The sequence below is a fragment of the Battus philenor genome, unplaced genomic scaffold, assembly GCF_028537555.1.
Source record: "Battus philenor isolate CCGP_79_NKW_IND1 unplaced genomic scaffold, ilBatPhil1.0.hap1 SCAF_15, whole genome shotgun sequence".
Lineage (NCBI taxonomy): Eukaryota > Metazoa > Arthropoda > Insecta > Lepidoptera > Papilionidae > Battus > Battus philenor.
This window is the reverse complement of record NW_027181677.1, coordinates 3,818,401-3,844,724: the sequence shown is the minus strand read 5'-3', so window position 1 is coordinate 3,844,724 and position 26,324 is coordinate 3,818,401. Positions and strand designations below refer to the sequence as shown.

Below are 26,324 nucleotides of genomic sequence, written 5' to 3'. Positions count from 1 at the left end.
CATCGTCATTAAGACGATACGCTATGCTGGCTCAAATACCCTTAAAATTATAGAAAAATGTAATCAAATTATAGTTATTATGCATACGCATGCGCATGCATAGATGTATTTGCATGTGAGTATATGTTTATATGTATCTTGTAAGACTTTGCATTGTTGCTCATCATGTATTTGCTACGGAGTTTTTTGAGTAACTATCTTCTATGTAGGATTATGATCCTTTTGCACACTCACAATGTAAAAATTGCTAAAAGCGAAATTGTAATGACCCATTGTTATATAAGTCGCTTGTTACGAACTGAACGTAATATTAATACAAAATAAAAATAATAATTCTTACAATAAATGATTATTATAGTCTTTTGTTTTCTGTTACTTATTTTTGCCAGTAACTCCTTATCGTCGTCGTTACAGCCCTTAGACGCCCAATGAAAGGTATGGGTCTCCTCCAAAGATATCTAAGGGGGGAGATAACATAATCGCCACGCTTGGCATGCGGATTGGCGATCGCAGTGTAGTATTGTATTACACAATGAACGCTGCTGACCATCCTCTAGAAATTTGTTTGTGAGCTCTGGCAATTCTATATAATTAATGCACAAAGTGCGAATTAGTTTACGACATACGATCGCAAGTCTCACTCCTTTGTCCCTGAGCTATCTAACTTTTCCTTTAATTTACTCTTATTTCGAAAGACCACAGAGAATCCAATTTAATGTTATTGGTTTTACTAACCTAATACGATTTACGGGTCGTTGGTTATACTGTTAGTGAAAACCATTTTATTTTGCGATTTCTGAACTAATAAACTACGGCTAAGAACTTACTATAAAATAATGGGCAATCAATTTTACATTCTTTATAAATTTTTTCACCGTATACCATTTACGACAAAGATATTAAAATTGATTTTATGAAGTACTTTCCCGGTAAATACTTATAGTTTTAATAGTATTTTAATTCTTTATTCTTGTATCCTGATATATCTACATATAATATATTATCATACCATTATTTTTTTTAATTCTATATTTATTTAATACTACGCGCATACAATGAGCTTTTATATTTATATTTTGTCAGAGCATTCTTATTTACTTTGATATTTAAAACCACCTTCAAGTTATTATAGATTATGCCAAAATAATATTCAGAATAAACCAAGTTATGTATGCGTCGCTTAGTAATTAAACTTGGCAATCTACACAGTTCATAATAATCTTGAAAAATATGTGAGGCATTTAACTTCTGTCACGCCTGATGTTAAGCGATGAAGAGGTCTACGATGGTACATGCTTGCCTAAAGAACCTACTCCTATCTTGAAGACTTCGAAGTTAGAATTATCGGTAAATTATGACGCCGGTAAAAACAGTAACTTCTAGGCAACTACTGTACGCTTTAGAAATAACCTAATAATCCCTGAATTATCATGCATAAGTCTTTATAATCAAGCTAATCATTAATATACATAAGATTATTTTTTTAATGGTCTCCGTTTTTGGAGAACCACTACTTCGCTCCTACTTGTGGGATAGAAACATTGTTTACAAGAGTAGATGATTTTTTCAGCTTTGATTTTCTTTTATTTTTCTTATTTTGTTTATTATTTGTCGTTTTTCACTTTATCAACTTAAATTCTTTCCATTTCCTTCAGACTTCCTCTTGCATTCAACTCCTGCATTCCTAAGATATCACAGATTTGTAACACACAGGTTGTTAACTATCAAAAATATTTATCGGTAAAACAGGAATTTGTGTTTTATTTTTATCTACCACTAGAAAATATTTCAAAGCCGCATTACGTAAGCGTGCATAACGATAAAAACAAAAACTTTCTCTAGAAAGTATTCATAAGTATACATGCTGCTTCAACCATTCCTTTTGACATAACATCTGTTTCTGTAATTCAATTACATTTTTGCCCGCTAACAAGATATACAACTGACGTGGACGGAATAATTAACATATCGTTTATGAAGCTTCAGATATCATAACTTAATTAACACATGCAAACCTTCGTGATAACCTATTTAGTTTAAACGTTTTACTAAAATTTGAGACGAGACAAAGAGGCCTTTAGTGTGAGTGGCTTTAAAGTGATTGACTGTATTTCATGATATTTTTATCAACATTATGTCCGCTGATCGACGCTCAAATCGCCTCGGTGATCGTTCTTGCGCTGTGAGCATCCAGCGACTTCTTCTACACCCCTCCTCTAGTGACTCATGATCGCTAGTCGAGAACCATCCGGCCCCAACGGAAAAAAATATTTTTCCGTATAAAAACTTAATTTGAATTTAAAATACCACAAAATGACAAAGTAATTAGGGAATTAACATGATTAATTAGTAACTTATAGGGAAAGTCCCGTTTTTAAACAGTATTTAAATACCAGGTTTTGCGTACTTTCGATTTGTACATTGAGTTTTGCGCATTACAACTTGAAGATCGAAATCGATACTTTAGAGAAACTAATTAGGAATAAATCCTTGATTTTAATTGTATTACATTCTATCCATATACCACTTAAGATTCTCCGGTTTATTAACAGATTTTCTCTTCGATGTATCCCTATAGCTAGCTATAGGCGCATGTTGGAACGGCGTTCGCAATAAGTCCATAAATCTCCGCCTCCGCAGTAAAGGGGAGTCTTTGTAAGCGCAAACGACGTCGTTCCCGCTCCCATACGATAGCTTTATTGCAATATCTCCTCGCGAAAGTAGAGCGAAAATAATTTTACGTATATTCCACGATGAAAGCGAAATGAGTGCCCAAAATCGTGAGCTATTCCAGTCTCGACAGTTTATTGGAACCTGAAAATAAACGTTCACTATTACATCAAGACTAAAAGGACACAAATATTCAACCGCCTCCAATAATTAACTTCCAATAATCAAGTGATAATAAAATACATATGTGTCTATCGTGCAATAATAAATTTTCAACAATTAGACGACGTGACTGCGTTGTAAAATGCCGATATGTATTATACTTGTATACTCTCAGTTCATAATTGTGTTCAAAAACCAATACTAAATGTTTTTTTTTCCAAAAGCAAGTTGATCATCATAATCAAGAGGCATAACATATAAAGACCGCCAAATGACCGGTATTGCGCAATTCGATAATCAACAGGTCTCATCGGTAACAAGACCGGATCGTATATCACAGGGGACGTCAATCCAGCATTATAATAGGTAGAAGCGTTGCTGAAGTTTCTTCTACCACTACTTCTTTCAGAACTAACGGTTTCCAAAGTGATAGTAGTGTTATTACCAGGCCATGGCAACAAAGTCCAGGTTCGGCCCTCTCGCGCTCCCTCTTGTTGAAATGCTTAGGGGGTATTATCGACGAATGTCAGGCTAAGCCGAGGTCTCCTCGTGGAGGCCCTTGATTCTAGTACTTCATGAAGCGTCAGCCGATCTAAGAGCTCGGCGGTCTCCCAAACGGGTGAAGTAGTAGTATACAGCGGCTCGAGCCACCTCAGGTTGACTGAGGTGGACGATGGTTCGAGACCATGTCGATGATAGCACCACGAGGGTTTCGGCAAAATAGCACGGCGGCACGGGGGGGTTTTAGTGGGTAGGAATCCCCTGTCTTTCTATACCCTATCTGTCTTCCCTCTCTATACCCCTGTCCTCCCCCCCAGAGGCGGGGCAACTCGCATGTCTGGAAGATTTCCCTCCTGAAACTAAAAAAAAAGGCCACAGGTTGGTCGCTTCTGTGCCTTGCCGCCTTGAACTCGCAAATGCCTTTGACTTATTACGCTTTAAAGAGTTTTAACATCCCGATAACAATGTAGTATGTTGGTCACGGTGTACATAAAACGGAAAACAATTTTGTGTCAAGGACGAAACAGCTGCCGCAGCGTAAAGCCTTCTTCAAGTGAAACCTTAAAACCTAATCTTTTTACATTTTCATTATGATACTATTGTAAGATTATGCATATACAGGATGATTAGTTATAGGTGATAGAACTTTAAAATGTTGAATATATAGCTCATTTGTCAACAAAAACCTTTAAAGCTTTTGCACCTAATTTCCAACCAACCTGTACAAAGTAGGCACTTTAAAATACGTTACATAAATGTATTTTTTCTTATTGGGGTGCGGCTTCCAATATTACAAAGTCTGCAGAGACCGTAAGAAATAATAATTATTTTTGTTACACATGTGTGTATCAAAATTAAATATTATTTTTAATTAATAATTGAAATTTTGAAAACGTTTTTTCTAACTGTATGAACATTACGTTAACATTACTTAATGGAAAGCAAATGAGCTATATATTCACCCCTTTAAAGCCTTCACACCTAGACCCAATCAGCCTGTGTATACTGCTCCTTTATGTCCTTTTGACAGAACATCTGTGTCTGCCGTTCAATTAAATTTCTGCCTATAACCAATCACCCTGTGTATCTCTGTGAGAATAATCTCTTGCGCAATGTTTAATCGTCATTACCGGTTGGTACGGACGCTACACGGAGTACTGCCTCTATTATGTACGAGAACTAATCTCCGGGATCTGCGAAACAATTTGCGCCGGCACCGACATGACGCGGAGTAATTACTAAGGCTTATTCGGATATCGCCGACGTTTCGATCAATAATATTAAATACTGAATATTGTTTGGACTTACATTAGCGTGGATTTTGCTATTTAATACTGTTAAATATACTCAATTTGAAACAAACCATTATGACACTTAATGAAAATAAAATTGGAGACTTATTGGCGGAATATATAATTTGACTTGTATATTTTATAGTAAAAGTGTATATTTAATTTAGGTATCTGTCAGTTCTACGTATATTTTTTTTGTTAATTATTTTTCGACTCAACCGAGCGAAGCTCTTTTGTGAGACTACCCTCGTCAAGTAACATTTGGCAATCGATTTTGTACGCTATGTATCAGCGCCGTTCGAAGTTACAGCGTTCAACAAATAGACATAAATATGTGTTTATTATTAATTATATATTAGGTACTCTATTTATTGATCTTTATACATAGTATATAGAATTTTTATGTGTAAACCTCCTGCTTACTGGTTCCACCAATTTAAGTTGAGACTTTCAGTCGTAGATCGCATGTTCGATTCTCTCGATAAAATTATTTATAATTCTCACTTTGTCTATTTTTTATTTAGGATTACCACTGCTCACAAGTAAGTTACTGAGGGTGAACAGCAGCGTCCTCTGCGTACCACAATACCACACTGCGATGGCCCACACGCCTGCTAAGTGTGGCGATTACGGTATATACCCCAAAGATATCTGAATATCTATGCCTTACAGTGAGCATCTATCGACTGAAACTACTCTAATTAGACTTAAATAGAATGTCCGTAAGACATTAGGTCCGCTTTTGTAGAATATGTGCAAGAAATATTAACAAATAAGTGTAAGTAAATTATAATTAATGTTTTATAATGTTCAACCATATATACTTACGTTTGTTTTACTTGGGAAGACGCTTGTACTTGATGTCTAACGTTGAACTTTTACACACGCTTCTATTCCGCACAGGCCGAGTATGGATTAATGGAGTACGAAAGTGGGTATGGGTTTATTATTTCCTGGTCTATTCAAGGTCAGAGTGACAAGGTACTGAGTCTGTGCTTCATCTTTGATCAATTCGTCTCTTTCCAAGTAGCGAGTTGGTGGCCAAAAGCGGACAAGTAAGCGTTAAAAAAAAATCTGCACAACTTACTCAAATAACGGGTAAATAAAAGATGTGATATTTCCTTAAACATCTAAAATTAATATGAAAAACAAGGGACAATTAATGAAAGATTCGTAATCAATACATAACAGAAATCATATCAATGATTTGCAGTGTATTTATTTATAATATAAAAAAATCTGGACCAATCTTCATTTGCGTGACATCTTGTGGACACCTTAATCTGGCGTGACAATTTTTTTTTTCATTAAGCGCTTTGTTGCTATAAATTTTCTTGGGCTTGAAGTCGTGTCAGAGCTATTAATGTGGCAAATTTCTTTGATTCATTGTTCGAGATATCTATTGTTTATAATAGATTAAATTGTTATACTGGTCTTCTTGTCTATCTTGGTCAGGCAGACGCTCCATGGAGTGACCTCGATATTAATCATATGTGTAAGAATTTATAATATGTACTACTAATCCACATTTCAGCCAACAAACTTTTGCCCATTGCAAGGCATGTTCTCCTGTCCTGGACCAGTCTAGCGCTGCCCGCATTCAGCTACTTCTTCCGAACCCCACTATATCAAAGGTCTACCTATTGAGATTAAGAGATTCAACAGAGATTCTCAATAGCTTACCTTACGCGATAGACTGGCCAGTAGACGGTAGACGCCGGCCTAGACGGTAGACGCCGGCGTAGGCGGTAGACGCCGGCCTAGACGGTAGACGCCGGCCTAGACGGTAGACGGTAGACGCCGGTAGACACGATGTAGATAGCTACATCGCGTCTACCGGCTCGTGGTTGCCACTCGAGAACCTGTCTGCTCCAACGGCTGTGGGTGGCAAGAGCAAAGTAGTCCTCTCAACAACTCAGGGTTTATATAAGTCATCTATCAAAACAACTTTGAGAGGCATGGTATGATAATAATTATTAATTTGACCTTTAAACTTTGTGGCGGTTATAATCTATTATAATTAAAAAACACTCGCGTACATGAACTATGAATAAAATTATAGATAATTGATTTAAGATTACATTAATCACACTGAGAAAACATTAATATAAGTAGTTTTTATAGTAACCAAATAAAGAACGGATTATTGAATTGAACAAGGCTAACATTAGCATATACAATCATTATGAGTGACTCTCGTTAATATTATACAAAAAGAAAGAAAAAGAAAACGAAACTGTATTTGCAGAAAAGTTGAATTTTTTGTTACGAAGACCGACGGAAGTGTTGAAAAAAATATTTTTTTATTACAAGCATTTATATAAGCCGCTAGTTACGTAACGTAAAGCTAAAATTTCAGGGTTGACGTAATGCAATAGGCGTAAAGGTAACAAACAACATTGCAGTTAAATCCGAAAACCGATTCCATACGAAATATGTACGATATTTCATCAAAAGGCAACTTGCCAATCTCAATTAATTGCTACCCCGTTTTTGTTAGCTGCAAACAGAACTTTGGAACGTGGGTCAACTGCGTCAAATGAAATCCTTTGACGCACGGGCCCAGCACCCAGTTCCCTGCCGAACAAATATTGGTCTATGTAAATCGAAAGTTTTGTTTACACTCAGGATTATACCCGCGGTCTCGTTAAATGTGTTCATGAATATTATGAAGGGATTGTTATATTATTGGGCTTTGATTTAACAATTACATTAATAAAAAGTAAATTCTGACTTATGATACTTTGTACACTTCGAATTATCATTCACACAAAAACATCCTCTCACTAAAAATGTGTTTTACTTTGTTTCCCGTTTATATTTATTTTTTAATTTTGGTCCTGTTTTAATTTTACTTAAATTTTTCCTACATTTTTATACTATTGTTATTATAATTGTATCAAATGTATGATATAATATAAATATAAATCTATAGTTATTGGTACAAACTCACTGAAGTTGGCACAGTCTTTGTTGTATGTACCATTTGCAACTAACAACTTTAAACGTAATGCTTTCATATTAAGTAATGCTAGTAACTTTAAGTTTCATGTCATTAAGATCCTGTTTTATGCTGCATTTGTAGTGGTGGAAAAATGCTTAAATTATTTTTTGATTATCACTGAACAAGTGACGTTACTACATCAAGCTGGAACTGCTCCCCATCCGAAATTGTAGTATGTAGCGGCCCGAGCCGAGGCTTCCGGGTTTTGCTACCTTAAAACAGGTGTTAGGCTAAGTGTCCTGAGCGACTTTTCACTGGCACCTGCGAATTCTGTGAAAGCCATTTGAGCAGCAGAGCAAGTTAGATAAAAAAATAAGTTGAACTCTTGTCCACTCCTGAAAACAGGTCTCTTGTGAAAAAATTCAATAGGCCCGGATGAAAGTAGCCAACATCCAGCGATGACTTCAACTAGGTTTTTTCATTTTATTGGTCTTACGAAGTTCCGTGGCCTTCACTTCAGAATTTGAAGCCTCAGAGGCCATGTTTTATGCGCACTATATGGCATGCCCGTTGAGCTATATCGGCTACTTTTGTTCGTCTACGGATATCCTCATTCCTGAACATAAATCAATCAAAAATTTGCTGTCTTTTAATTTTGTAGGTACATGGTTATAATAATAAACATTAGAGGATGTTTGTTATTAGCAAATTTGTCAATTACTTATCTTAAAATATATATTTATGCTTTCCTATACAAAATACAAAATGCCTAACCGTTAAGGCAAGCAAAAATGTTTAGAAATCCATTACCCTGTTTAGTGCATTGTTAACTGTTCAATGGTAAATTCGAATTTGATGATCCATTTGTTGCCTACATAAATAATAAGGATTTATCGCTTTTGACTCGTAGGCTGGCGTATACGGGGACATTACTTACATTTTAACCCCGAGTATATGATTTAATACTGCAATACGCTACCTGATATGTTTACTTATAACTGTTTATTTATTTTAATATTTCAATATAGCGTGTAGAACACAAAAATATATTTTTTTTATTAGTGCAGTTATGGATTCGATCCAATGTTAAGAATAATAAAAATCTAACTTTTTTATTGAATACCAGAAATTTAAAATATACTTATTATATATTTTTAATTGTATATACCTGTATGTTTATTTTTTTTCACAACAACTTTAAGGATAAAACCATGTATAAGTAACATAATAATAGGTCAGGCAAAAATTTCCTTCGCATTTTTTACAAACGTCTTTTTTTAGGTTTTACATTTAACTATTATATGCAGATGTCATTTTATTTGATGAATTGTTGCCATCTTATAAGTGCTTAATTAAAAAAACTATGTATAAAATTATGCAACTAGTAATTCTTTTTTATGTTAAGCCGACAGACAGAAGAACAATAGAAAAAAATCTCCGAACAAAATTTTACTCTATTCTTATTTTTAAATATAAGATTATAAATGTCATTAAAATCAGCCTGATACAAAAACTATTTGCTAGAAGACTTCCCCGACTAAACATTAGTTCGAAATTTAAAATGTACTACTTGTAATACTCCTCTTAAGTAAATTTTTAAAAGAGCTGATATTTCAAAGTAAAGTATAAGTCACTTAAAGTTTGGTTTTTGCTACGAAAGTTTGTATACGGCTCCGCAACCGAATACGTTTGGAAAACTGATTGAAGCGCTTTTAAATAAATGCATGAGTCAAACTTGTGATAAGATACGATAAGGTTATCTAAATGTCGCGTTACACATGTTTACACGAAAAGTTATGTTTGGGATCCATTAGCGTAATTGCTTTTTAAAACGAATAGTTTTTTTTTTTCACAAAATTTTTTATTCTTATCATTTTTACACCTTTATATATATTTATGTAGGTTGGAAACTATGAAACGGGCGTTGTATAGAAATAAAAATAAATAATGCAATTTTTTACAAAGTAATTATTTTAATCGAAATAATTTCTATTTGCATCTACTGTCTACCAACATTTGACTGACTTTTTACCAATGATTGACCAAGTAATAAATGTCTCTTTTTAAATATTTGTTATTATAATTAATAAACAATTCAGTTTTCTTATGATATCGTTTTGGTTATTGTATTTTTTCACACAATAATTCATAACAACGGAAAAGGTGATAATCGGTCGATGAGATGTCTGGTAAATATACAGGCTGTGATAAGTCCATATTATAGAGAATTTAATTTGTCAACAGTAGTTGAAGGGATTTAAAGTATATGCGACGTACCGATTGAATTATGCATGTGGTTTATATCACGAGTTTTACATACATGACATCAATTTCTCGATAATAGAACTCCGCTGGTTTTGCATAATTATGGGAGGGAATAATGGACAGCTCCTTTGACATGTCACCATATGGTAACTTTAATATTTTTTGGTAGAATTTCGGTTTGAGAGTATTAGCAGTGTATTCTTATTTACTCATTTTATTGATGGTAATCGATTTTCGTACAAAATTCACTTTTTATCACAAGTGATGATTTGGTGCAAAATAGTAATCGTACATTACGAGTCAATAAAGATTCAGACGTACTCTTGCGGTCAGCCATCTAGAGTTCTGTCAGTTCGTACGTACATATGAGCTAAAATTTTTTATATCTATGAATATTTCAAGACAGCCCTATAGTTAGTTCCTTACTTAGTCCCAAGTTAGGAATAGTTGTGTCTGTATTGGATATCATAACCATCCTCAATTAAACGTTATCAATATGTACTTGTGGTCTTCCTTGAGGCTCACAGAAGATGCTTAAATTGGCAGAAGAAAAAAAAAACAATATCGAGCATTATTTTATTAGTATTTTATATTGTTATTAAGTTTCTCGTAATTTGTGCTATGCCAAGTTTTAAATTGTGCTTATATGAAAATAGATTTAATTCACCTTTTTTACATCTGGTATCGGAGAAACATGAAATAAAAAATGAACACAAACTTAAAAATATTTTATAAAATTAGTAGAAAAATCCCGTAAACGTTTGCAAATGAATCTACTGAGCGCACTTTATAAGGAATCTCTCTCAGTTGCATTTTAATATATCAACAAAAATGTACGGTGTACTTCCACCAGCCAGGACAAACGTATTTATTAAAGTCACTAGATGAAGGCCGCTTCCTTCCGGTCCAAATGTAAATTTATGGAGTGGGCCTAGCAGTGGATGTCCTGTGGCGGAAACGATTATAATGTCATTTTTTTAATCTAAAGATAAACTAAATAAGCAGAAAGTAGAGATGATAAAAACAATTAAAACACGAATGTAAAAAAGAACAGGTCTAGATAAACATGGTGACAAGATAAACATGCTAGATAACAATGGTCTGTTTGTACAGTGTGAATCAAAAAATCATTTAGCATTTCGCGTCTCACTATCAACTTAGTGCAAAGCAAATCAATATCTAAACTACAAGAAACCTTAATAAATTTCAGAACTACCTACCAGAGCAAAAACCAACTATTTATTGAGTCTATAGATATAAAATAGATATAGTTGTAAATACAATAAAGACTGTTCTCCTTGCATTTGTAATTTTGTAGGCATCCATATTGACATTTAAAAGTATAATGATTTTATTTTATTTTCAGGTAATAAGTGATCTTCGTCCGAGTAATTAATGGTAAGATGTCATGTGTTAAAAAAATATACAAAAAAAAACTATACAAAAAAGTAACCATTATTAACTTTTGTTATAAAAGTTCCAAATTTTCTCTTTTGTTATGCGTGCGCTTTCATTTTGTTTGAATGACACAATGTTTTTAGTTGACAATGCTCTTAACGTATATGTACTAAAATACAAGCATGTTCAAAGAATAGCGTCTCCCTACTGTAATTTTCTAAAGCTTTTTCAAAATATTTATCACATAAAGTTATATTAACCTTTGTTTGGTTCTATCTCTAGTATCACATGTAATAAACTAGAACAAAATCTATGCAAGACTAATTTATATGTTTCTATTTTCAAATGCCTCGTGTATTAGTATCAGCAAGACATAGGTCTACCCCAAAGATATCAAAGGGAGAATTCTACCATAATCGCCTCAGTTGGAAGTTGAGTTAGTGATTTTTCTAATCAGTGGCAAACCGTTGAGTGCACAAAGTTTTAATTATGTACAAAATTATATCCTGGGAATCGAACCCGCGGCCTTACGGTCGTAAATCTCAATCCTCTACCGCTAGGCTACCATTTCACAGGTCACTAAGTAATAAGTAAAGATATATAGTAATAAAATAAAAATACAACAATGGAGAGGCAAGAAATATTTAAATATTATTGAAAGCTACTAATATTAAAATAACCCCTTTGACAGTATTCGATCATATACGTGTAAATTAATATCCGCAGATATTAAACGACAACGCGTATATATTGCGGACAACGCGTATTTTATGTACGCGAGTCAAGTACGCGCTGCGTATAATCGAGCACGGGTTGCGGATTGAATAACTGCCGGCGAGTTTTGCGGTCCTGCGCAAATTGGTCAATATATTATTACTTCACATTTACCTTAAAATTGAAATACCCTTTATTTGTAATTTATAACTTTAATAAAGGCTCTTACTCGTCCTAATTGAGGTAATGTTAACATTCGACCAAATTAAATCATTTTCATTTCAATTTAATTGAGCTATAAATTACTGAACGTTTATGAAAATATTTTTATAACTAATTATTTAATTATTATTGTTAATTATACATTTCTTTCTCTTTTTTACATCATATTATATTGTCTAACATACATACATTTATATATATTTATGTTAGACATAAGTGATGGGCATCATCTTCTGCGTACCATAACTCTACACTGCGATCGCCAACAAGCCTGACAAGCGTGGCGATTGTCGTATATCCATATGGTCATATGTATATATGGGGGGATCCCCGTAGATGTCTTTGAATAAGGCCTATACCCTGCAGTTGGCGTCGATAGGCAGTAGAGATGGTTGCAAGCTGCCTGCATTTGCCATCTGCGGAAGACCATTATTGTAAATATATTTATTTATTAACTGTTTTTACACATTCTATAATAGAAGACTTAATGCCTTATAGACATTCTGTATCATTCTGTATATTTGTTAATATTTACAATTTTTTTCATTTTTATCAATATTTAAATTGCATGTTCCTAGAGACTTACATAGAATCACATATATTTTGTATTAAATATGACATAGGTTGTTGGAGACTGACTGGATCATTTAAAACCTCTTTATATTTTTATTTCTTTTTTATACTTTACATATTGGCAGTTTGTCACTATGCAGTTTTGCATGTACGTGTGTTCTGCCAGTCTATTGTTACGTATTATTTTACTGTTGCCTAGTTTTGTAAAATTAAAATTTAATTACCATTTTTATTTTCATATATTTAATCCGTATATACAGTCCACACGCTCGCCAACAAAGATATTATAGTTAACTTAAGATAAAAGAACGTGAATAAACCGCGTTATAGGAAACTATAAATCCAAAAAGCTAGCTACTATGGGAAAATTTCTGTATCATTAGTGAAAACTGTGAAGGCTTATAATAACCTTTTTTATAATATGATATTGTGTTTATCAATGTTTTCTTACTTTTAAACGAAAATAAGGAAATCTTGTCTTCCAGATGAGTGGCGCCCTAGCGAGTGGAAATAATGGTTTTATGACACATACTAACTTATGTCTGGAGTCAATGAACACAAATGATATGACGTTTGTGATTTTGTATTTGGAGGCGTGGGTAACCAAACAATATAATAGGCGAAGCAGTTTTCTTTCGATCAGTTGAATGATCATTTCTAAATTAAATAAAAAAAAAATCAAAATTTTGGTTCCTTGAAATTGAAATAAATATTTATTATTTCGAATAGGCTTTGCTAGCACCTTCGAAAGATGAAGATATTAATATAACAAATATTTAAATATGTATGTATAAACTACTGTAAGGTTCGAAATGTTAATTCTGTCGACAAGAAATTAATTTTATAATTTTTTTCTGTTATAAATTACCTATTTGTCACGAAAAGTAGGATGCTACTAGTCCCAGGGATTTTTATCTTCTATATCATGGACGCCGTCCGCGGACCGCATGCGGCCCGCCGGTCGAATACTGGTGGCCCGCTGACAGCAAAAATAATACTCTAGTACATTCAAGAAATATTGAGTTCTATTCCAGAATAAAGTCAAAAAAAATGTACTTTTGGCGGCCGGCCTGCCATCAGTTCATGATTTGCCCGAGTGGCCCCTAGTCTTAATAAGTCTGTGCAACCATGTTCTACATCATATTTAATACAATAATATACGTAACGTTAAAACTGGACATAGTTGAGATATCGTGAATACAAATCCAGACAGCGATGATTAAAAAATAATTATTAATTTAATTTAGTTTAAAATATTTTAAGGCTTAAGTTAGTAAATTGTCTAAGAGAAACTCGAACAAAAGAAATTGGAAATTTTAAATGTAATTGTAAAAACAAAGGCATGAATGCTTTTGTCGGTAGAATGAAGATTCTAAAAAAATACAATTTTATGCCTTATTGATATTCTTGCGTTAACATAACCTCTGAATTGAAATATAATCTGAATATTTTGTAAAAGACTTGTTTTTATCTCGCTGATACCGAATCGTGTGAAAAAGAAATAAGTAAACATATAGAGGTGGTCAAAAACGCAGTAGCAGCTGCAGAAAAATTTAAAAGACTGCTACTTTACGAGAAACGTGAAACTGGTCTATGTTATGTTCTATATTAAGCTAAAAGTTAAAAACGGGTATCTTAAAGGTTAAATTCTACTGGGTAGAGATATAGTACTGAAGCGATCAGATACAATGATCCCAGACAAAATCTGACCTTATAGTGAGACTTAATACAAGTTTAGCATTCCGATGTAGATGTCGAACAACGACTTGATTCGATACAATTGTTGATCTAACAAAAGATTATAAGATCATTGACTTGAAGTTGTCTTGTGACTACGGCCACACTCTCTCCATATCCAAATAAGAGGAAAATAATTCTAGATTGACGGCTATAATTTTCACGCGTAGAAGAACCTGCACAATACTGTATACATGCCAATAGTATGTTTTAATGGTGTGAATTAATTGTTCATTTTTTATCAATTAATATATGGCCAATATTTCAAAACGGTTACAGAGATAATAAATGTAAGTATTGTTTTTTATATATAAATAAATGTAAACTATCGATCCCTGCTTACTCAGTACTGACATAATGTAACATATTCCATCGCTTTATAAAGTTTGATTAGAATTAAGTGTAATAACTTTAAAGCTTCTGCTGATAAATGAGCTTTTAAAACTTTTACACGTGTTTCGTACAACGATAGTGAATATGAATTGACTAGTATTTGTGTGCCATATGATATTATTTGCTAGCTGCCGGCTATCAAAATGTCTGTCGGCACAAACAATTTTAGCATCTCCTAAAACGTCGATAACGTTCCATCCGGCGTTCCGCTTCGGGCATTAATATGAAAGATTCACTCTTTTTCTATTTCACTACACTTCTGCTTTCAATTTTTCATACCTTATAACACATTACTGTGTTTCTTGAGAAAAACATTTAACGCTTCAACCTTTTCAATTGAGAAATATAATTTATTAATTTAACATTTTCACGTTTCATCGATTCTGGATCCAGTACATCATCAGAACATATGAATTGTTCATATAGCAGCTGTAGTTCGTTTAGTTAACATTATCCATGTCATGAAAAAATGTCAAATATAAGGTTGTCAAATATCTCCCTTCCGCCTTTATGTCTTTTGAATTTCGCGGCTATGTACAAAGCGCTACAGAGCTCGTATCTGGCAATACTATACATAATTTGAAAGGTCTTGACATAACCTACAAAACGACGCTATGCATGATTAGTTTGGATATTGCGTTCAACATTTATAGACGTGTAAACATGGAGTTCACTAACGCCGAAATTCGCGCTATTTTAAAGTTTTCCTTCGTTAAAGGCAAATTCGCTAGAGAAACGTTCCGTGAGATTAATGGTGTTTTGGGGGATGGTACTCTATCACTTCAAACCGTGGAAGAATGGTTTCGACGATTCAGAGCCTTCGAAAACGACACCATGGATAAGCCAGCCGGCGGAAGACCTGTGACGACAAATACCGATCAAATCATGGATTACATCGAGTTAGACCGGCATGTGGCATCTCGTGACATCGCCCAGGAGATGGAAGTTAGTCACCAAACCATTTTAAACCATCTGCAGAAGGCTGGATACAAAAAAAGCTTGATGTTTGGGTGCCGCATGATTTGACGCAAAAAAACCTTCTGGACCGAATCAACACCTGCGATATGCTGCTGAAACGGAACGAACTCGACCCATTCTTGAAGTGGATGGTGACTGGCGACGAAAAATGGATCACATACGACAATATCAAGCGAAAACGGTCGTGGTCGAAGGCCGGTGAATCGTCCCAAACAGTGGCCAAGCCGGGATTGACGGCCAGGAAGGTTTTGCTGTGTGTTTGGTGGGATTGGAAGGGAATCATCCACTATGAGCTGCTCCCATATGGCCAGACGCTTAATTCTACCATCTACTGCGAACAACTGGACCGCTTGAAGCAGGCGATCGACCAGAAGCGTCCAGAATTGGCCAACAGGAAGGGTGTAGTGTTCCACCAGGACAACGCCAGACCACACACTTCGTTGATGACTCGTCAGAAGCTACGGGAGCTCGGATGGGAGGTTTTATCACATCCACCATATAGCCTGGACATAGCGCCAAGTGATTACCACCTGTTCCTGTCCATGGCGAACGCCCTTGGTGGTGTAAAGTTGAACTCAAAAGAGGTTTGTGAAAAGTGGCTGTCCGAGTTCTTCGCAAATAAGGAGGGGGGCTTCTACGAGGGAGGTATTATGAAGTTGCCGTCTAGATGAAAACAGATTATCGAACAAAACGGCGCATATTTGAACTAAATCCGATCACTGCAACACTTTTTATAAAGCATTGAATAAAGAGCAAAAAAGCGGAAGGGAGATATTTGACAACCTGTTACATTGATGTAGGTCTCCGTGTAATTGCAGTGATTGTAAAAAGCGCTTCTGAATGTCATCGAATCTTTCAATATACGCACTGTACATAGGATTCGAACTATATATTAGGTGACAGCAAAATCGAATCAAAAATGGGGAGATCCGTAGATGAACGGAAGTAACCGATACAACTTAGCTGATTTGCAAGTTGAAGTGATAATGGGCAAGCCTTATAACACGCAGAACTAATAGCAGACAAAAGCAGCTAGGGACGTCCATCCACAAGATGTAAAGACTAGCTTATTAAGAACATTGGAAGACGTTGGATACAGGCCTTTAACCGGTCCTATTGTAAATAAATGGCAGAGGCCTATGCCCAGCTGTGGACGTCATACGGTTGATATGACGATAATATTTACATAAATGCGATATAAAATTTTGAGTTGATACTAAGTAATCTATTTACCACATCAAGGACATTCTCAGTGTGAGATACGAAAAGAAATATACAATTAAAAATAACAAGTCCTTAATGTTATGTAGAGTAACAATGTGTTCAATCACACAAATAATTATTACTAATCGAACCTATTAACTAAAGTCGCAATCTTTAACCACTACACTACCATGGCGTAATTTGTATATATGGTCTGTGTGTTGGAATGTTTATCAGCATTTATATATAATTCATTATTATTGGTAACAAAATCAGAAATCAACACCGGCACGCGATTCCGCCGTAAGCTAAAGCTTCCACCTTAATTAGATTGATGGTGTACTGTGAAAGCGATATTGGACTTACGTGGAAAATTACTTTCACAAATTTATTGCTTGGCACAGTATAAATATATAACACAGATTTCACATATTACATTAGCGTTATTAGCAACCAGCATTAGGTTATTTAAAAAAAGAACACTAATTTGAAAAAATCGAAGTCCGTCGGTTAGAGAGACATTTGGCTTCAACCGCCAGAGCGTTGGAATTTTATACGACCTGTTACGTTGTTATTCGAATGGTAAGAAGGTTTTCCGTCTGTCATAAATAATGTCAGACATGTTATAACTCCGCTACCTATATTATAACAGTTGCTTTAATTTTTGATTATGAGTCTACAGTGCAGTTCAATCTTCGATTGCAACTGTCAATGCTGTCTATTAAAACGATAGAAGCATTGCTGAAGTTTATTCCGCTACTCCTCTCGACGGGACTTTCCGAAGAGATAACTATCAAAGTTCTCCCGATAATCCGATAATAGCAACCGATTGTGTCGTCTTTCGTGAGCCGGGATACCTGAGAAAGCCAAGCTCAAGCTTAGTTACTATAGACATCTAGGCTAAGTATTTAATGGAATCAGGCCTTATTTTGCGGAAGTCCATCCTAAGTAAGAAAAGGACCAATATTTAGCCACTTCCGCACATGCAGTGGTAGTCGTGCAACAAAGTGCACCGCCCGCCAGCCCGCTGATAAATGCGCATGCGGCAAATAATGCGAATTACACAACTACCACCGTTAAATCTCCCAACACGTGTTTTAGCCCTCCACGGGGCATCTTCAGGAGTTATGTTACACCGATTAGTGCCAAACACAGAGTCACTAGAGTAACAATCTCTTTGGTCCTTTTCTTGCCAACTCAAACGCAGTGAGGCTTTAAATGTCACCGTGCAAGTGGTATTTATCTATAACATGAAAACAGCTCTTATATAGCCATTTCTATATTCATTCATATATTTTGCTCAGTAGTCGTGACTTACGCTCAGCTTTATTCCTCGTCCAGTTCTCACATTTCGTTAAAATTATATCTACTTTTGATGCAAATGTTATGCTCGTGGCGTTAATAAAGTTAAACCTTTTAATGAATCTTACTATGCCGCGTCTCCCGAGATTACCGTCGCTAAAACTCAAACAGTGACTTTGTAAGTTAGTCGAGCTTGTCACGACTTATTTTGTCGTAACAAGCTCGACTCTTGCTTCGAGATGAAAATGTTGCTAGGTATTTAAGTTGAGTTCTTTTAACTTTTGCATGCCCGCAGGATGGCGGCGGCGTGCAAGGCCACTACAAAGGCGGCGTGATGAGTAAGGGTGTCTCACAACAGATCTTTGATGCGTCCTTTTTGTCTGCGGTGATGGAATACCGTTGTCACCATACTCAAAAGGAATCGTCTTTATAAATAGTTCACTAATCCACAACTATCTTTTACTATTAGATGCAATATGTTTTAAATAAATTATGGTATATATTTTTGGTAGGACTTAATGCTTCTTTGTTAATGTTAAAAGTAAAAATATCCGACGAAATTTAAATAAGTTTATTGTTGGCTCATCTCAAATCAGGACTCGTTTGAAAGCTGTCATTTCGAAGATTTTAATTTTATTCTAATTTCTGCCAAATATGGCTCTTTCGGCATTTTCCGGCGAGGCATAACGATAACTATAAATGATCCAAAGTGGGCAGTAATTTTAAAGAATAAATATATTGAATTCATGATAATTCAGAGTAATTACACGTGAGATGTATTTATGTGCATTGTTGTGTTTGTTACAAAGGAGGAACTTGGTTTTAACTTTCTATTTGAAAGGGCATTTTCAGCAATGGTGGGAACACAAAATTAACATATTATGCCACGATTGTCTTTAAAATTGGTCATAAATTTATAACATTATTTTGTGACGTCATAACGTTCATCTGATAAATAGAAAGAAAGTCCACATACTGCTGACTCATATGAATATAAACATCAGATGATACTGAGTTTTTAGTTATAAAGAAGTTTTTTTTACTAATCACTGCTATTCTTAAATGAGGCAGTAATGTATGCAGTGGTAATGTCCACCACGTGGCCTCTACCAAGGAGACCTGAACCTATTATGTTATGATTTAGTCGAGGCCTTCAAATTTGTGGATTAAAATAATCTTGTTTTTACAATAAGAAATATTTGTAAAGTTATCTGTGAACTCATTCGAAAAAAGTTAATGTTTTTATTCTTGGCTTAATGTACTTTCGCAAAAGTAAAGATTGAAAAGAAATACAATTTTCAAGAAAATAACACCGGAACCGTACGAGGCATTATTTTCTTAACGTATCTCTACTATCAAAGGAAAGCTTTGACCGGTTCCAATGTCGATAAAAGTGGAATAAACTTTAAAGAGTTTTAGCTTGGAGGCAACGTAAGCTGTTTCCCCCTAAGGCCGACAAGACATAGTGAACGAGATAGCAAATCTTGCCTATTCTCGGCGCAAACATAAAAATACGTTACGAGATTTCTCTGTTTAGAATACTTCTATTCTTGCTTTAAGATTTTCACTAAAATAAGCAACTGTTATTTTTTTCTTTAAGTTAATACTGTATGTAATACAGACTGAGGTCTTCTGGTCCAATATCCCTAAAAGCTCTAAGATGAAGGTCTATGACTAAAGTATGTTATCAATGATGACTTACGGCATGCAAACGTTGTCGCTTCTTATTGGCTAGCTCATTGTTGCCCAATGAGCTCTTGTGGTACTCTCGTAAGATGGATATGCCCGGGCTTTCTCTACGTGATCGAATCAGGAATAAGGTGATATATAAACTAACGAACGTAACCGATATAGTCCATCGTATTGGCAAATTAAAGTGGCAGTAGGCAGAGCATATAGCGCACAGAATAAATGGCCGGTAGAGCCTTAAGGTTCTGGTGTGGAGATCGTGGTCCGAAAAGGCGAGATCACAGGGTCTTGATGCATGCGGTTTCTTACTGGTCCTATTTTAAATCTTTGAGGCCTATGCCTAGCTGTGGTAATGGACGTAGACTGTCGGAAGAAGACCTAAATAAAAAATTCATGTACAGACACTGTGATTTACGAAGCAAGTTTTGTTTCGTTGTAATTCAAAACTGCCCGATATTCTCTTCTGGCGGTGTTTTGTCAGAAGTAATTCTTACGCTCCGACACTATGGCGGGCACGGGTAATATTAATCACTCCATATTTCTCTTAAAGCGCCTCTAATTTTCCGTCTTGCGTACAATCTCCCTCTGTGAATAATGAAGACTTATTTCCACAAACGCTATTTCAAACAACTAAATTTATATTAGGTTAATGTACGAAACATGACACATAGTTTATGGAATAACAAAAATTAAATTGTTTAACATCAAACTAATTCAAAATTTTAATTTCATTAATCATTTATATTTTTTCAAAATAGTCCCCTAACAATCAATGTAACAGCAAAGCATCATGTAACACTATTGTGAGAAATAGTGAGCCATCTTCTTTGTTCCCATTCTTCGGCTCCTAGAAATTGTATTTCAAAATTCACGGTAGCTTGTTTGATGGAATGCGCTGATGCGTCGTTCTGATGACTCTGCTGCGTGGACTTATTTTCGAACTTTTTCCATAGCAACAGTAAAACAAATGTTTATTTACTACTCTGATGCTACTGTTTTGTTGTTTTCGAGAACAATTGCTGTAGCATAAAAGCCTGTCCGACCATAGAGATGTGCATATCATATTTTCGTAACGTCACTTACATTCTTAATTTTTTTGGGTAATTATTAAAAAGAAACCTCTTTGTGAAAATTGTCTTTACTGTCTGTATTTCTTTCAATATTATATGTCATTTCACGACAACGTTAAAACCAATAAGCAACAGCATTTTTGAGCCTAGTTCAAAATAGGGTGTACCTTTCGAACACAATTTTAACGCTTAAGTGATAGTGCACAATTTTTTTATTTTCAATAGTTCATACAAGCTTTCTCGTATTTTCCGGTAAATAAGTACCAGTAATCGCTACTAAAGGACACTGCTCATGTGGATCATGAGTGAGATGAAAATGAAAAAATTTGAAGGCTTTAAACGAGTTCTAGTACAAGATGAATCTTCATCACCAAAATCTAACTCAAGTTTGTTGTGATTCTGCTAACTGCGATAAATTCTTAAAACGAAAACTATCACGCGTTAACTCTATTATGACCATAAAGGTAATTTTTAGGTTACCTTTAGTGAAAATTAATTACGAAATAACAAATACTTAAAAATATTACTAGTTTTTTCAATTTTTTTCGCATTATTACTTGAAACTGGCCATTAATAAAACTTTTATTGTCACGAATGTATAAAGCAAAGAATATTGTTAATAGAAGTGGCCAGTATTTTACTGTAAGTGGCGTTGTCAACGCAACACTTTCTCTAAACACATATGTCAATATCTCATTGCTAGTTCTATTTTGTAGTCGTCTATTCGAATAATAAATTATTTATTTCATCATTTCAAATTAATTATTTTATTCGAAATAGTTAATGTATGAATAAGGGACGCCGTAGTATGTACACGTAAAGCCTCTTCTATTCAAGCTTCGACAAATTGTTTTGAAAGCCTTATTTAAAATGAACAGATTAATAATTTACTAGTTCTAACAGCCTTAACGGGAAGTACAAAGGCATTGAAATGATTAGTTAGTGAAGAGGCCCGATTAGAATCTAATCTTTCTTTCTTAAAGATTTCAAAGAAGAGTTGATTTCATGCCACAAATATGCCTTTGTATTGAATAATTAAAAAATATTAATAAATGTACTTTTTATGTCACTATACAATTACTTGTTCATAAAAACTGTCTGCAAAAATGAACTATTTTTATTGCGTAGGATTTAAGTAAATATTTTGTTAATACCAATAATCTCGACAAGTAATTATTTGAGCAATCTTAATTGTTTAATCAAGTTCTTCAACCAGGCGGTACAGACGATTTCCAACTTGCCCAATCAGGTCAATTTTAAGTCACCGCCCGCTGCCTCGATTTCTCCATTTGGTTAACAACTCGTGTTATATTCGACACTTAGTATTTCTCTATTGTTGTACAGTTGTATTCGCAGATGCAGTAAATTCATGCCTCTAGAATTTTAATGAAACACACTTTCATTTACATACATAACATAACCTACAAAGATAAAAGTAATTTTCTATGTAATTAAAAATGAATCGCCAAAAGTGTTGTTAAGCGCAAATTGTTTTGTCTATTTTCACCACATTTTTTTCACTATTTTCGTTAAAACACGAGAAATGTTGTAATGTAATTAAAATTTGAAATTATTCGTTTATTATACAAATCACAGAATAAAGGTCTTGAAGTTTTTGTAATATAAAACGTATGCTTGTAATTAAGAAAAGGACTAATATGTGGCTACTTCTGCTATGTAGCAGTAGTCGTGCAATAAAGTGCACCGCCCGCCAGCCTGCTGATAAATGCGCATGCGGTAAACAATGCGAATTACACAACTACCACCGATAAATCACAAAGCATCCTCAGGAGTAATGTTACACCGATTAGTGCCAAACACCGGGTTCGGTTTCGTGCTGGCGGGCGGCTACATAGCGGAAGTAGCTATATGTTAGTCCTTTTCTTACTTAGGGTGGACTTCCGCAAAGTAACGCCCGAATCTATTAGATATATAATTAATTATTGGTTATTATTCATACATACATACATACATATAAGGGTAGGCCTCCACTAAGTAGATCTACGACACGGGAAAGGTCGCGGAAAGTCGTGGTGATTGTTGAGGAGACCTATTGTCTTGTAGGGGAAGTCTATCGGCTCACATGATGAAGATGAAACATTAAACCAATAAATAAATCGTCTTTTTAAATTAATATAAATTATAATAAAATAATTTTCTATTGTACTTCGACAAGCTTATAACTTTTGCCAGTACGAATTGTCTGGGCAGGTATTTTTTGAATTAAAGATAAATAGTGGTTTCAATGTGGTTTTTAGTATTGAAAATCTACAAATGCCTTTATTCGTCCCAAAACACTGGAAATATATTATTCGACGTTCCATTCCATAGCTGCCCACTGGCCCGAAAGATATGTATGTGGGAATGTACCATAATCGCCACTCTTGGCAGATGGGTTTGCGATCGCAAGCTATTTTGGTACGCAAAGGACGCTGCTGCCCATCATTTGGACACTTATTTGTGATATTTGGCAATCCTATATGATGCTCTAAGTGAGAATTACATAAGATTGTATCCCAGAAATCGGACGGGTAACGCCGGGCTACCGTTGCTCGATAAAAATAATTATGTATTATTATTAACACATTAATCGTTTTTTTTTTTGTTTTTCCCTGGTTTTACAAAAGAACTGAATAATTTTAACACATTATATAACGAAAACCGGTTTAATGCACAAAAACTGTATCATGAATTTCTTTTGACATTACGATGTTTTAATTATTTTACAATTCGTCTTTTATTTGGAAAAAAAGTGTGACTTATCTGTTATAATTTCTTTATAATAATTTAAAACGGAGATGAAAGTGTTACCATTAACAAAATCTTACGTGACGTGCGTTGACATTTCTTAACAGCTTACGTTGAACATTATGGTATCTCCACAACAGCTGAATTATTGCCCGAGAATGACGTAACTGCATGATGGACCGATGTCTCATGTCTAGCGTAACATTGTCTGGTGGAATGGGAAAGAAGGAAAGTCAGTTACGCGCGAGCTGCGACGTGAGGAGGTCGCGTCTTGCGCTCTGTGCGCTGACCACAATTTAAATTGTCGTAATTTCGCGAAACCTTGTGTTGTTTGAACTGGATCTTCATACTTATGTTATACCCAAGTGATATCACTGTGTTTTGATTAAACTATTAAGAACAGATCTGTAGATATAGACAACCTTGTGAAGTGTTTCCTAACCACTTTAATAATAATTTGAATACGGTAAGATTCCATTAGATTACGAATGTCGGTTCATGTCCATGTAATTCTATTATATTTATTAAACGAATTACAATAGACGCAGTCATAAAAATAACATTTGCGAATACTTTACTGGTTAGTCGTTTACATATTTGTTCATGAGGTAACAAGGACAATTAATACAAATTATATTGATATTAAATTATAAATTGTTATTTTTAATTATCAATTTTTAATAGCAAAAGTGAACAATAATCATTAAGTTATTAAAATGTGTCAAATATTAATACAAATATTTATTTCGGTTTAAATACTAATTAGATATATTGTAACATTATTATTAATTAAAAGTTTTGTAGGCAAATATTACCACAAGTGAAAATATCAATATAATGTTGAATTTAGTATTATCTATAAAGGTAAATTACTAGATCTGATATCAAAGATTCATTCATTGAACATAATTGTTAATTGTTACACACATTCATTAAGGATAAGCTAAATCTAAATGTGTGTCGACTCGTGGATTAATTTTGTGCCTCGGTTACATAATACGGAGCCTTCTGCGTACGCTAATGAATCAAATGCTAAATGCCGACCTACTCTGTTAAATTATCCTCTAAATATACTTTTTTCGTTTCGCACATATGTGTCACTTACGTCATACTATCTTTTGTTCACTTAAAATGTAATTATATTGAATATGCTCAATACGTCATTGCAGCCGTAGTAGTGAATGTTTTACTGACATAGAATACTGAACGGCTTACAGTTAAATTTATTATGAGGACGATATTTACCAACGAAACTGATAAATCGGAGAGTTATATTTATACACATTACACTTTTACTATACAAGTTTTTTTTTTTTAGTTTAAAGATCATTATCGTATAACAATGTGGGCCCTACATAGTTTTCCAAAAGGACCGGGTGTAAGCGGCCTGTACCCACCGTTTTCTAGCAATCTTGACAAGGTCTACTCTGCACTTTCCGTTCCGAGGTCTCTGCCCTAGGAACTTTCCGCTGCCATGTATTCTGGTCGCTGCGCGTAATTCTTTACTGCCTAACAAAGACCTAATTTATGACAGTAAAGACCTTTAAAACGACTTGTCGGCCCAAATTTTTGGGTAAGTTTTGTAATATCCTGTAGGATCTTAAAAAAAAAACAATTTTTATTACAGAATGCATTTGTAATGTCGATAAATAAATCGAAGGGCAGTCGCTAAGTGTGAAAAATCCAAATTTTTCTTACGGCCAATTGTATGTCACTTATTACCGTATTATATATTTCTTAACATTGTTCATTTCTAAACTTATAATTTTATATCAAATCATTACAATAAAAACTATGTTTTTAAATTGACTATTTATATTGAAGTTCGAATTGACTTTTCTTGGCTTAAAGACAACTAACTACATCTGTTGGGTCAACTGGTTATTTATAAGAAGCAGGTGAACATGAAAGAATGTCATTAAGTTTATTATCTCCCTGTTATTGCTGACGAGAAAATGGTTCAGCAAATTGGAGATCGTTAAAAGACGTAATGTCATACATGTTTATATGTTTGTTTTTCTGTTAATTAGTGTACTCAATAAGGAAAAGGCCTCTGTTATAGCAATGTCACCATACCTTGAATTCCAAGCATAGTATTGGAACCTTTACGCCTTTTATTGTTAATACCGACCGCATAAACTCTTCATTTAAATATTTATAGAAATGTTTGAATATAAACTTTTAAGGTAATTTTATGTATTTTATGAATATCATCGTTTCACCAATCATCAGCATTTCAGCCGATAGACGCCCACTGCACAGCATTGGCCTTCCAAAAAGATCACCACGATGAAGTGGTACCTAGTAAGGGGCGTACCCACGTCGCGTAGTGCCGTGGTCGCCACTTGAACCTTTCGGTTCTATATGATTATACATTAACTAGGTACCTTTGTATTAATACTTTTAAAAGAAGATAAAAAATATTTTACAAAAATAATCTTTATAAAGATTAAAGGTAGAACA

The 26,324-nt window shown here is 34.4% G+C and overlaps 1 protein-coding gene across 3 annotated transcripts in view; it reads left to right on the top strand.

The window, feature by feature from the left end:
• The window catches only part of beta4GalNAcTA (beta1,4-N-acetylgalactosaminyltransferase A), a 145,840-nt gene that overhangs the window by 78,513 nt on the left and 41,003 nt on the right, over nucleotides 1-26,324 (top strand). For 2 of the 3 annotated variants that reach the window (XM_068761482.1, XM_068761480.1), the window contains exon 1: nucleotides 24,028-24,327. The exons of the other annotated variant lie outside the window; for it this stretch is intronic. The gene's annotated coding sequence lies outside the window, so the exon portion shown is untranslated. Of the gene's footprint in view, nucleotides 1-24,027; nucleotides 24,328-26,324 lie in introns of those variants that run through there. 3 annotated transcript variants of the gene reach the window in all.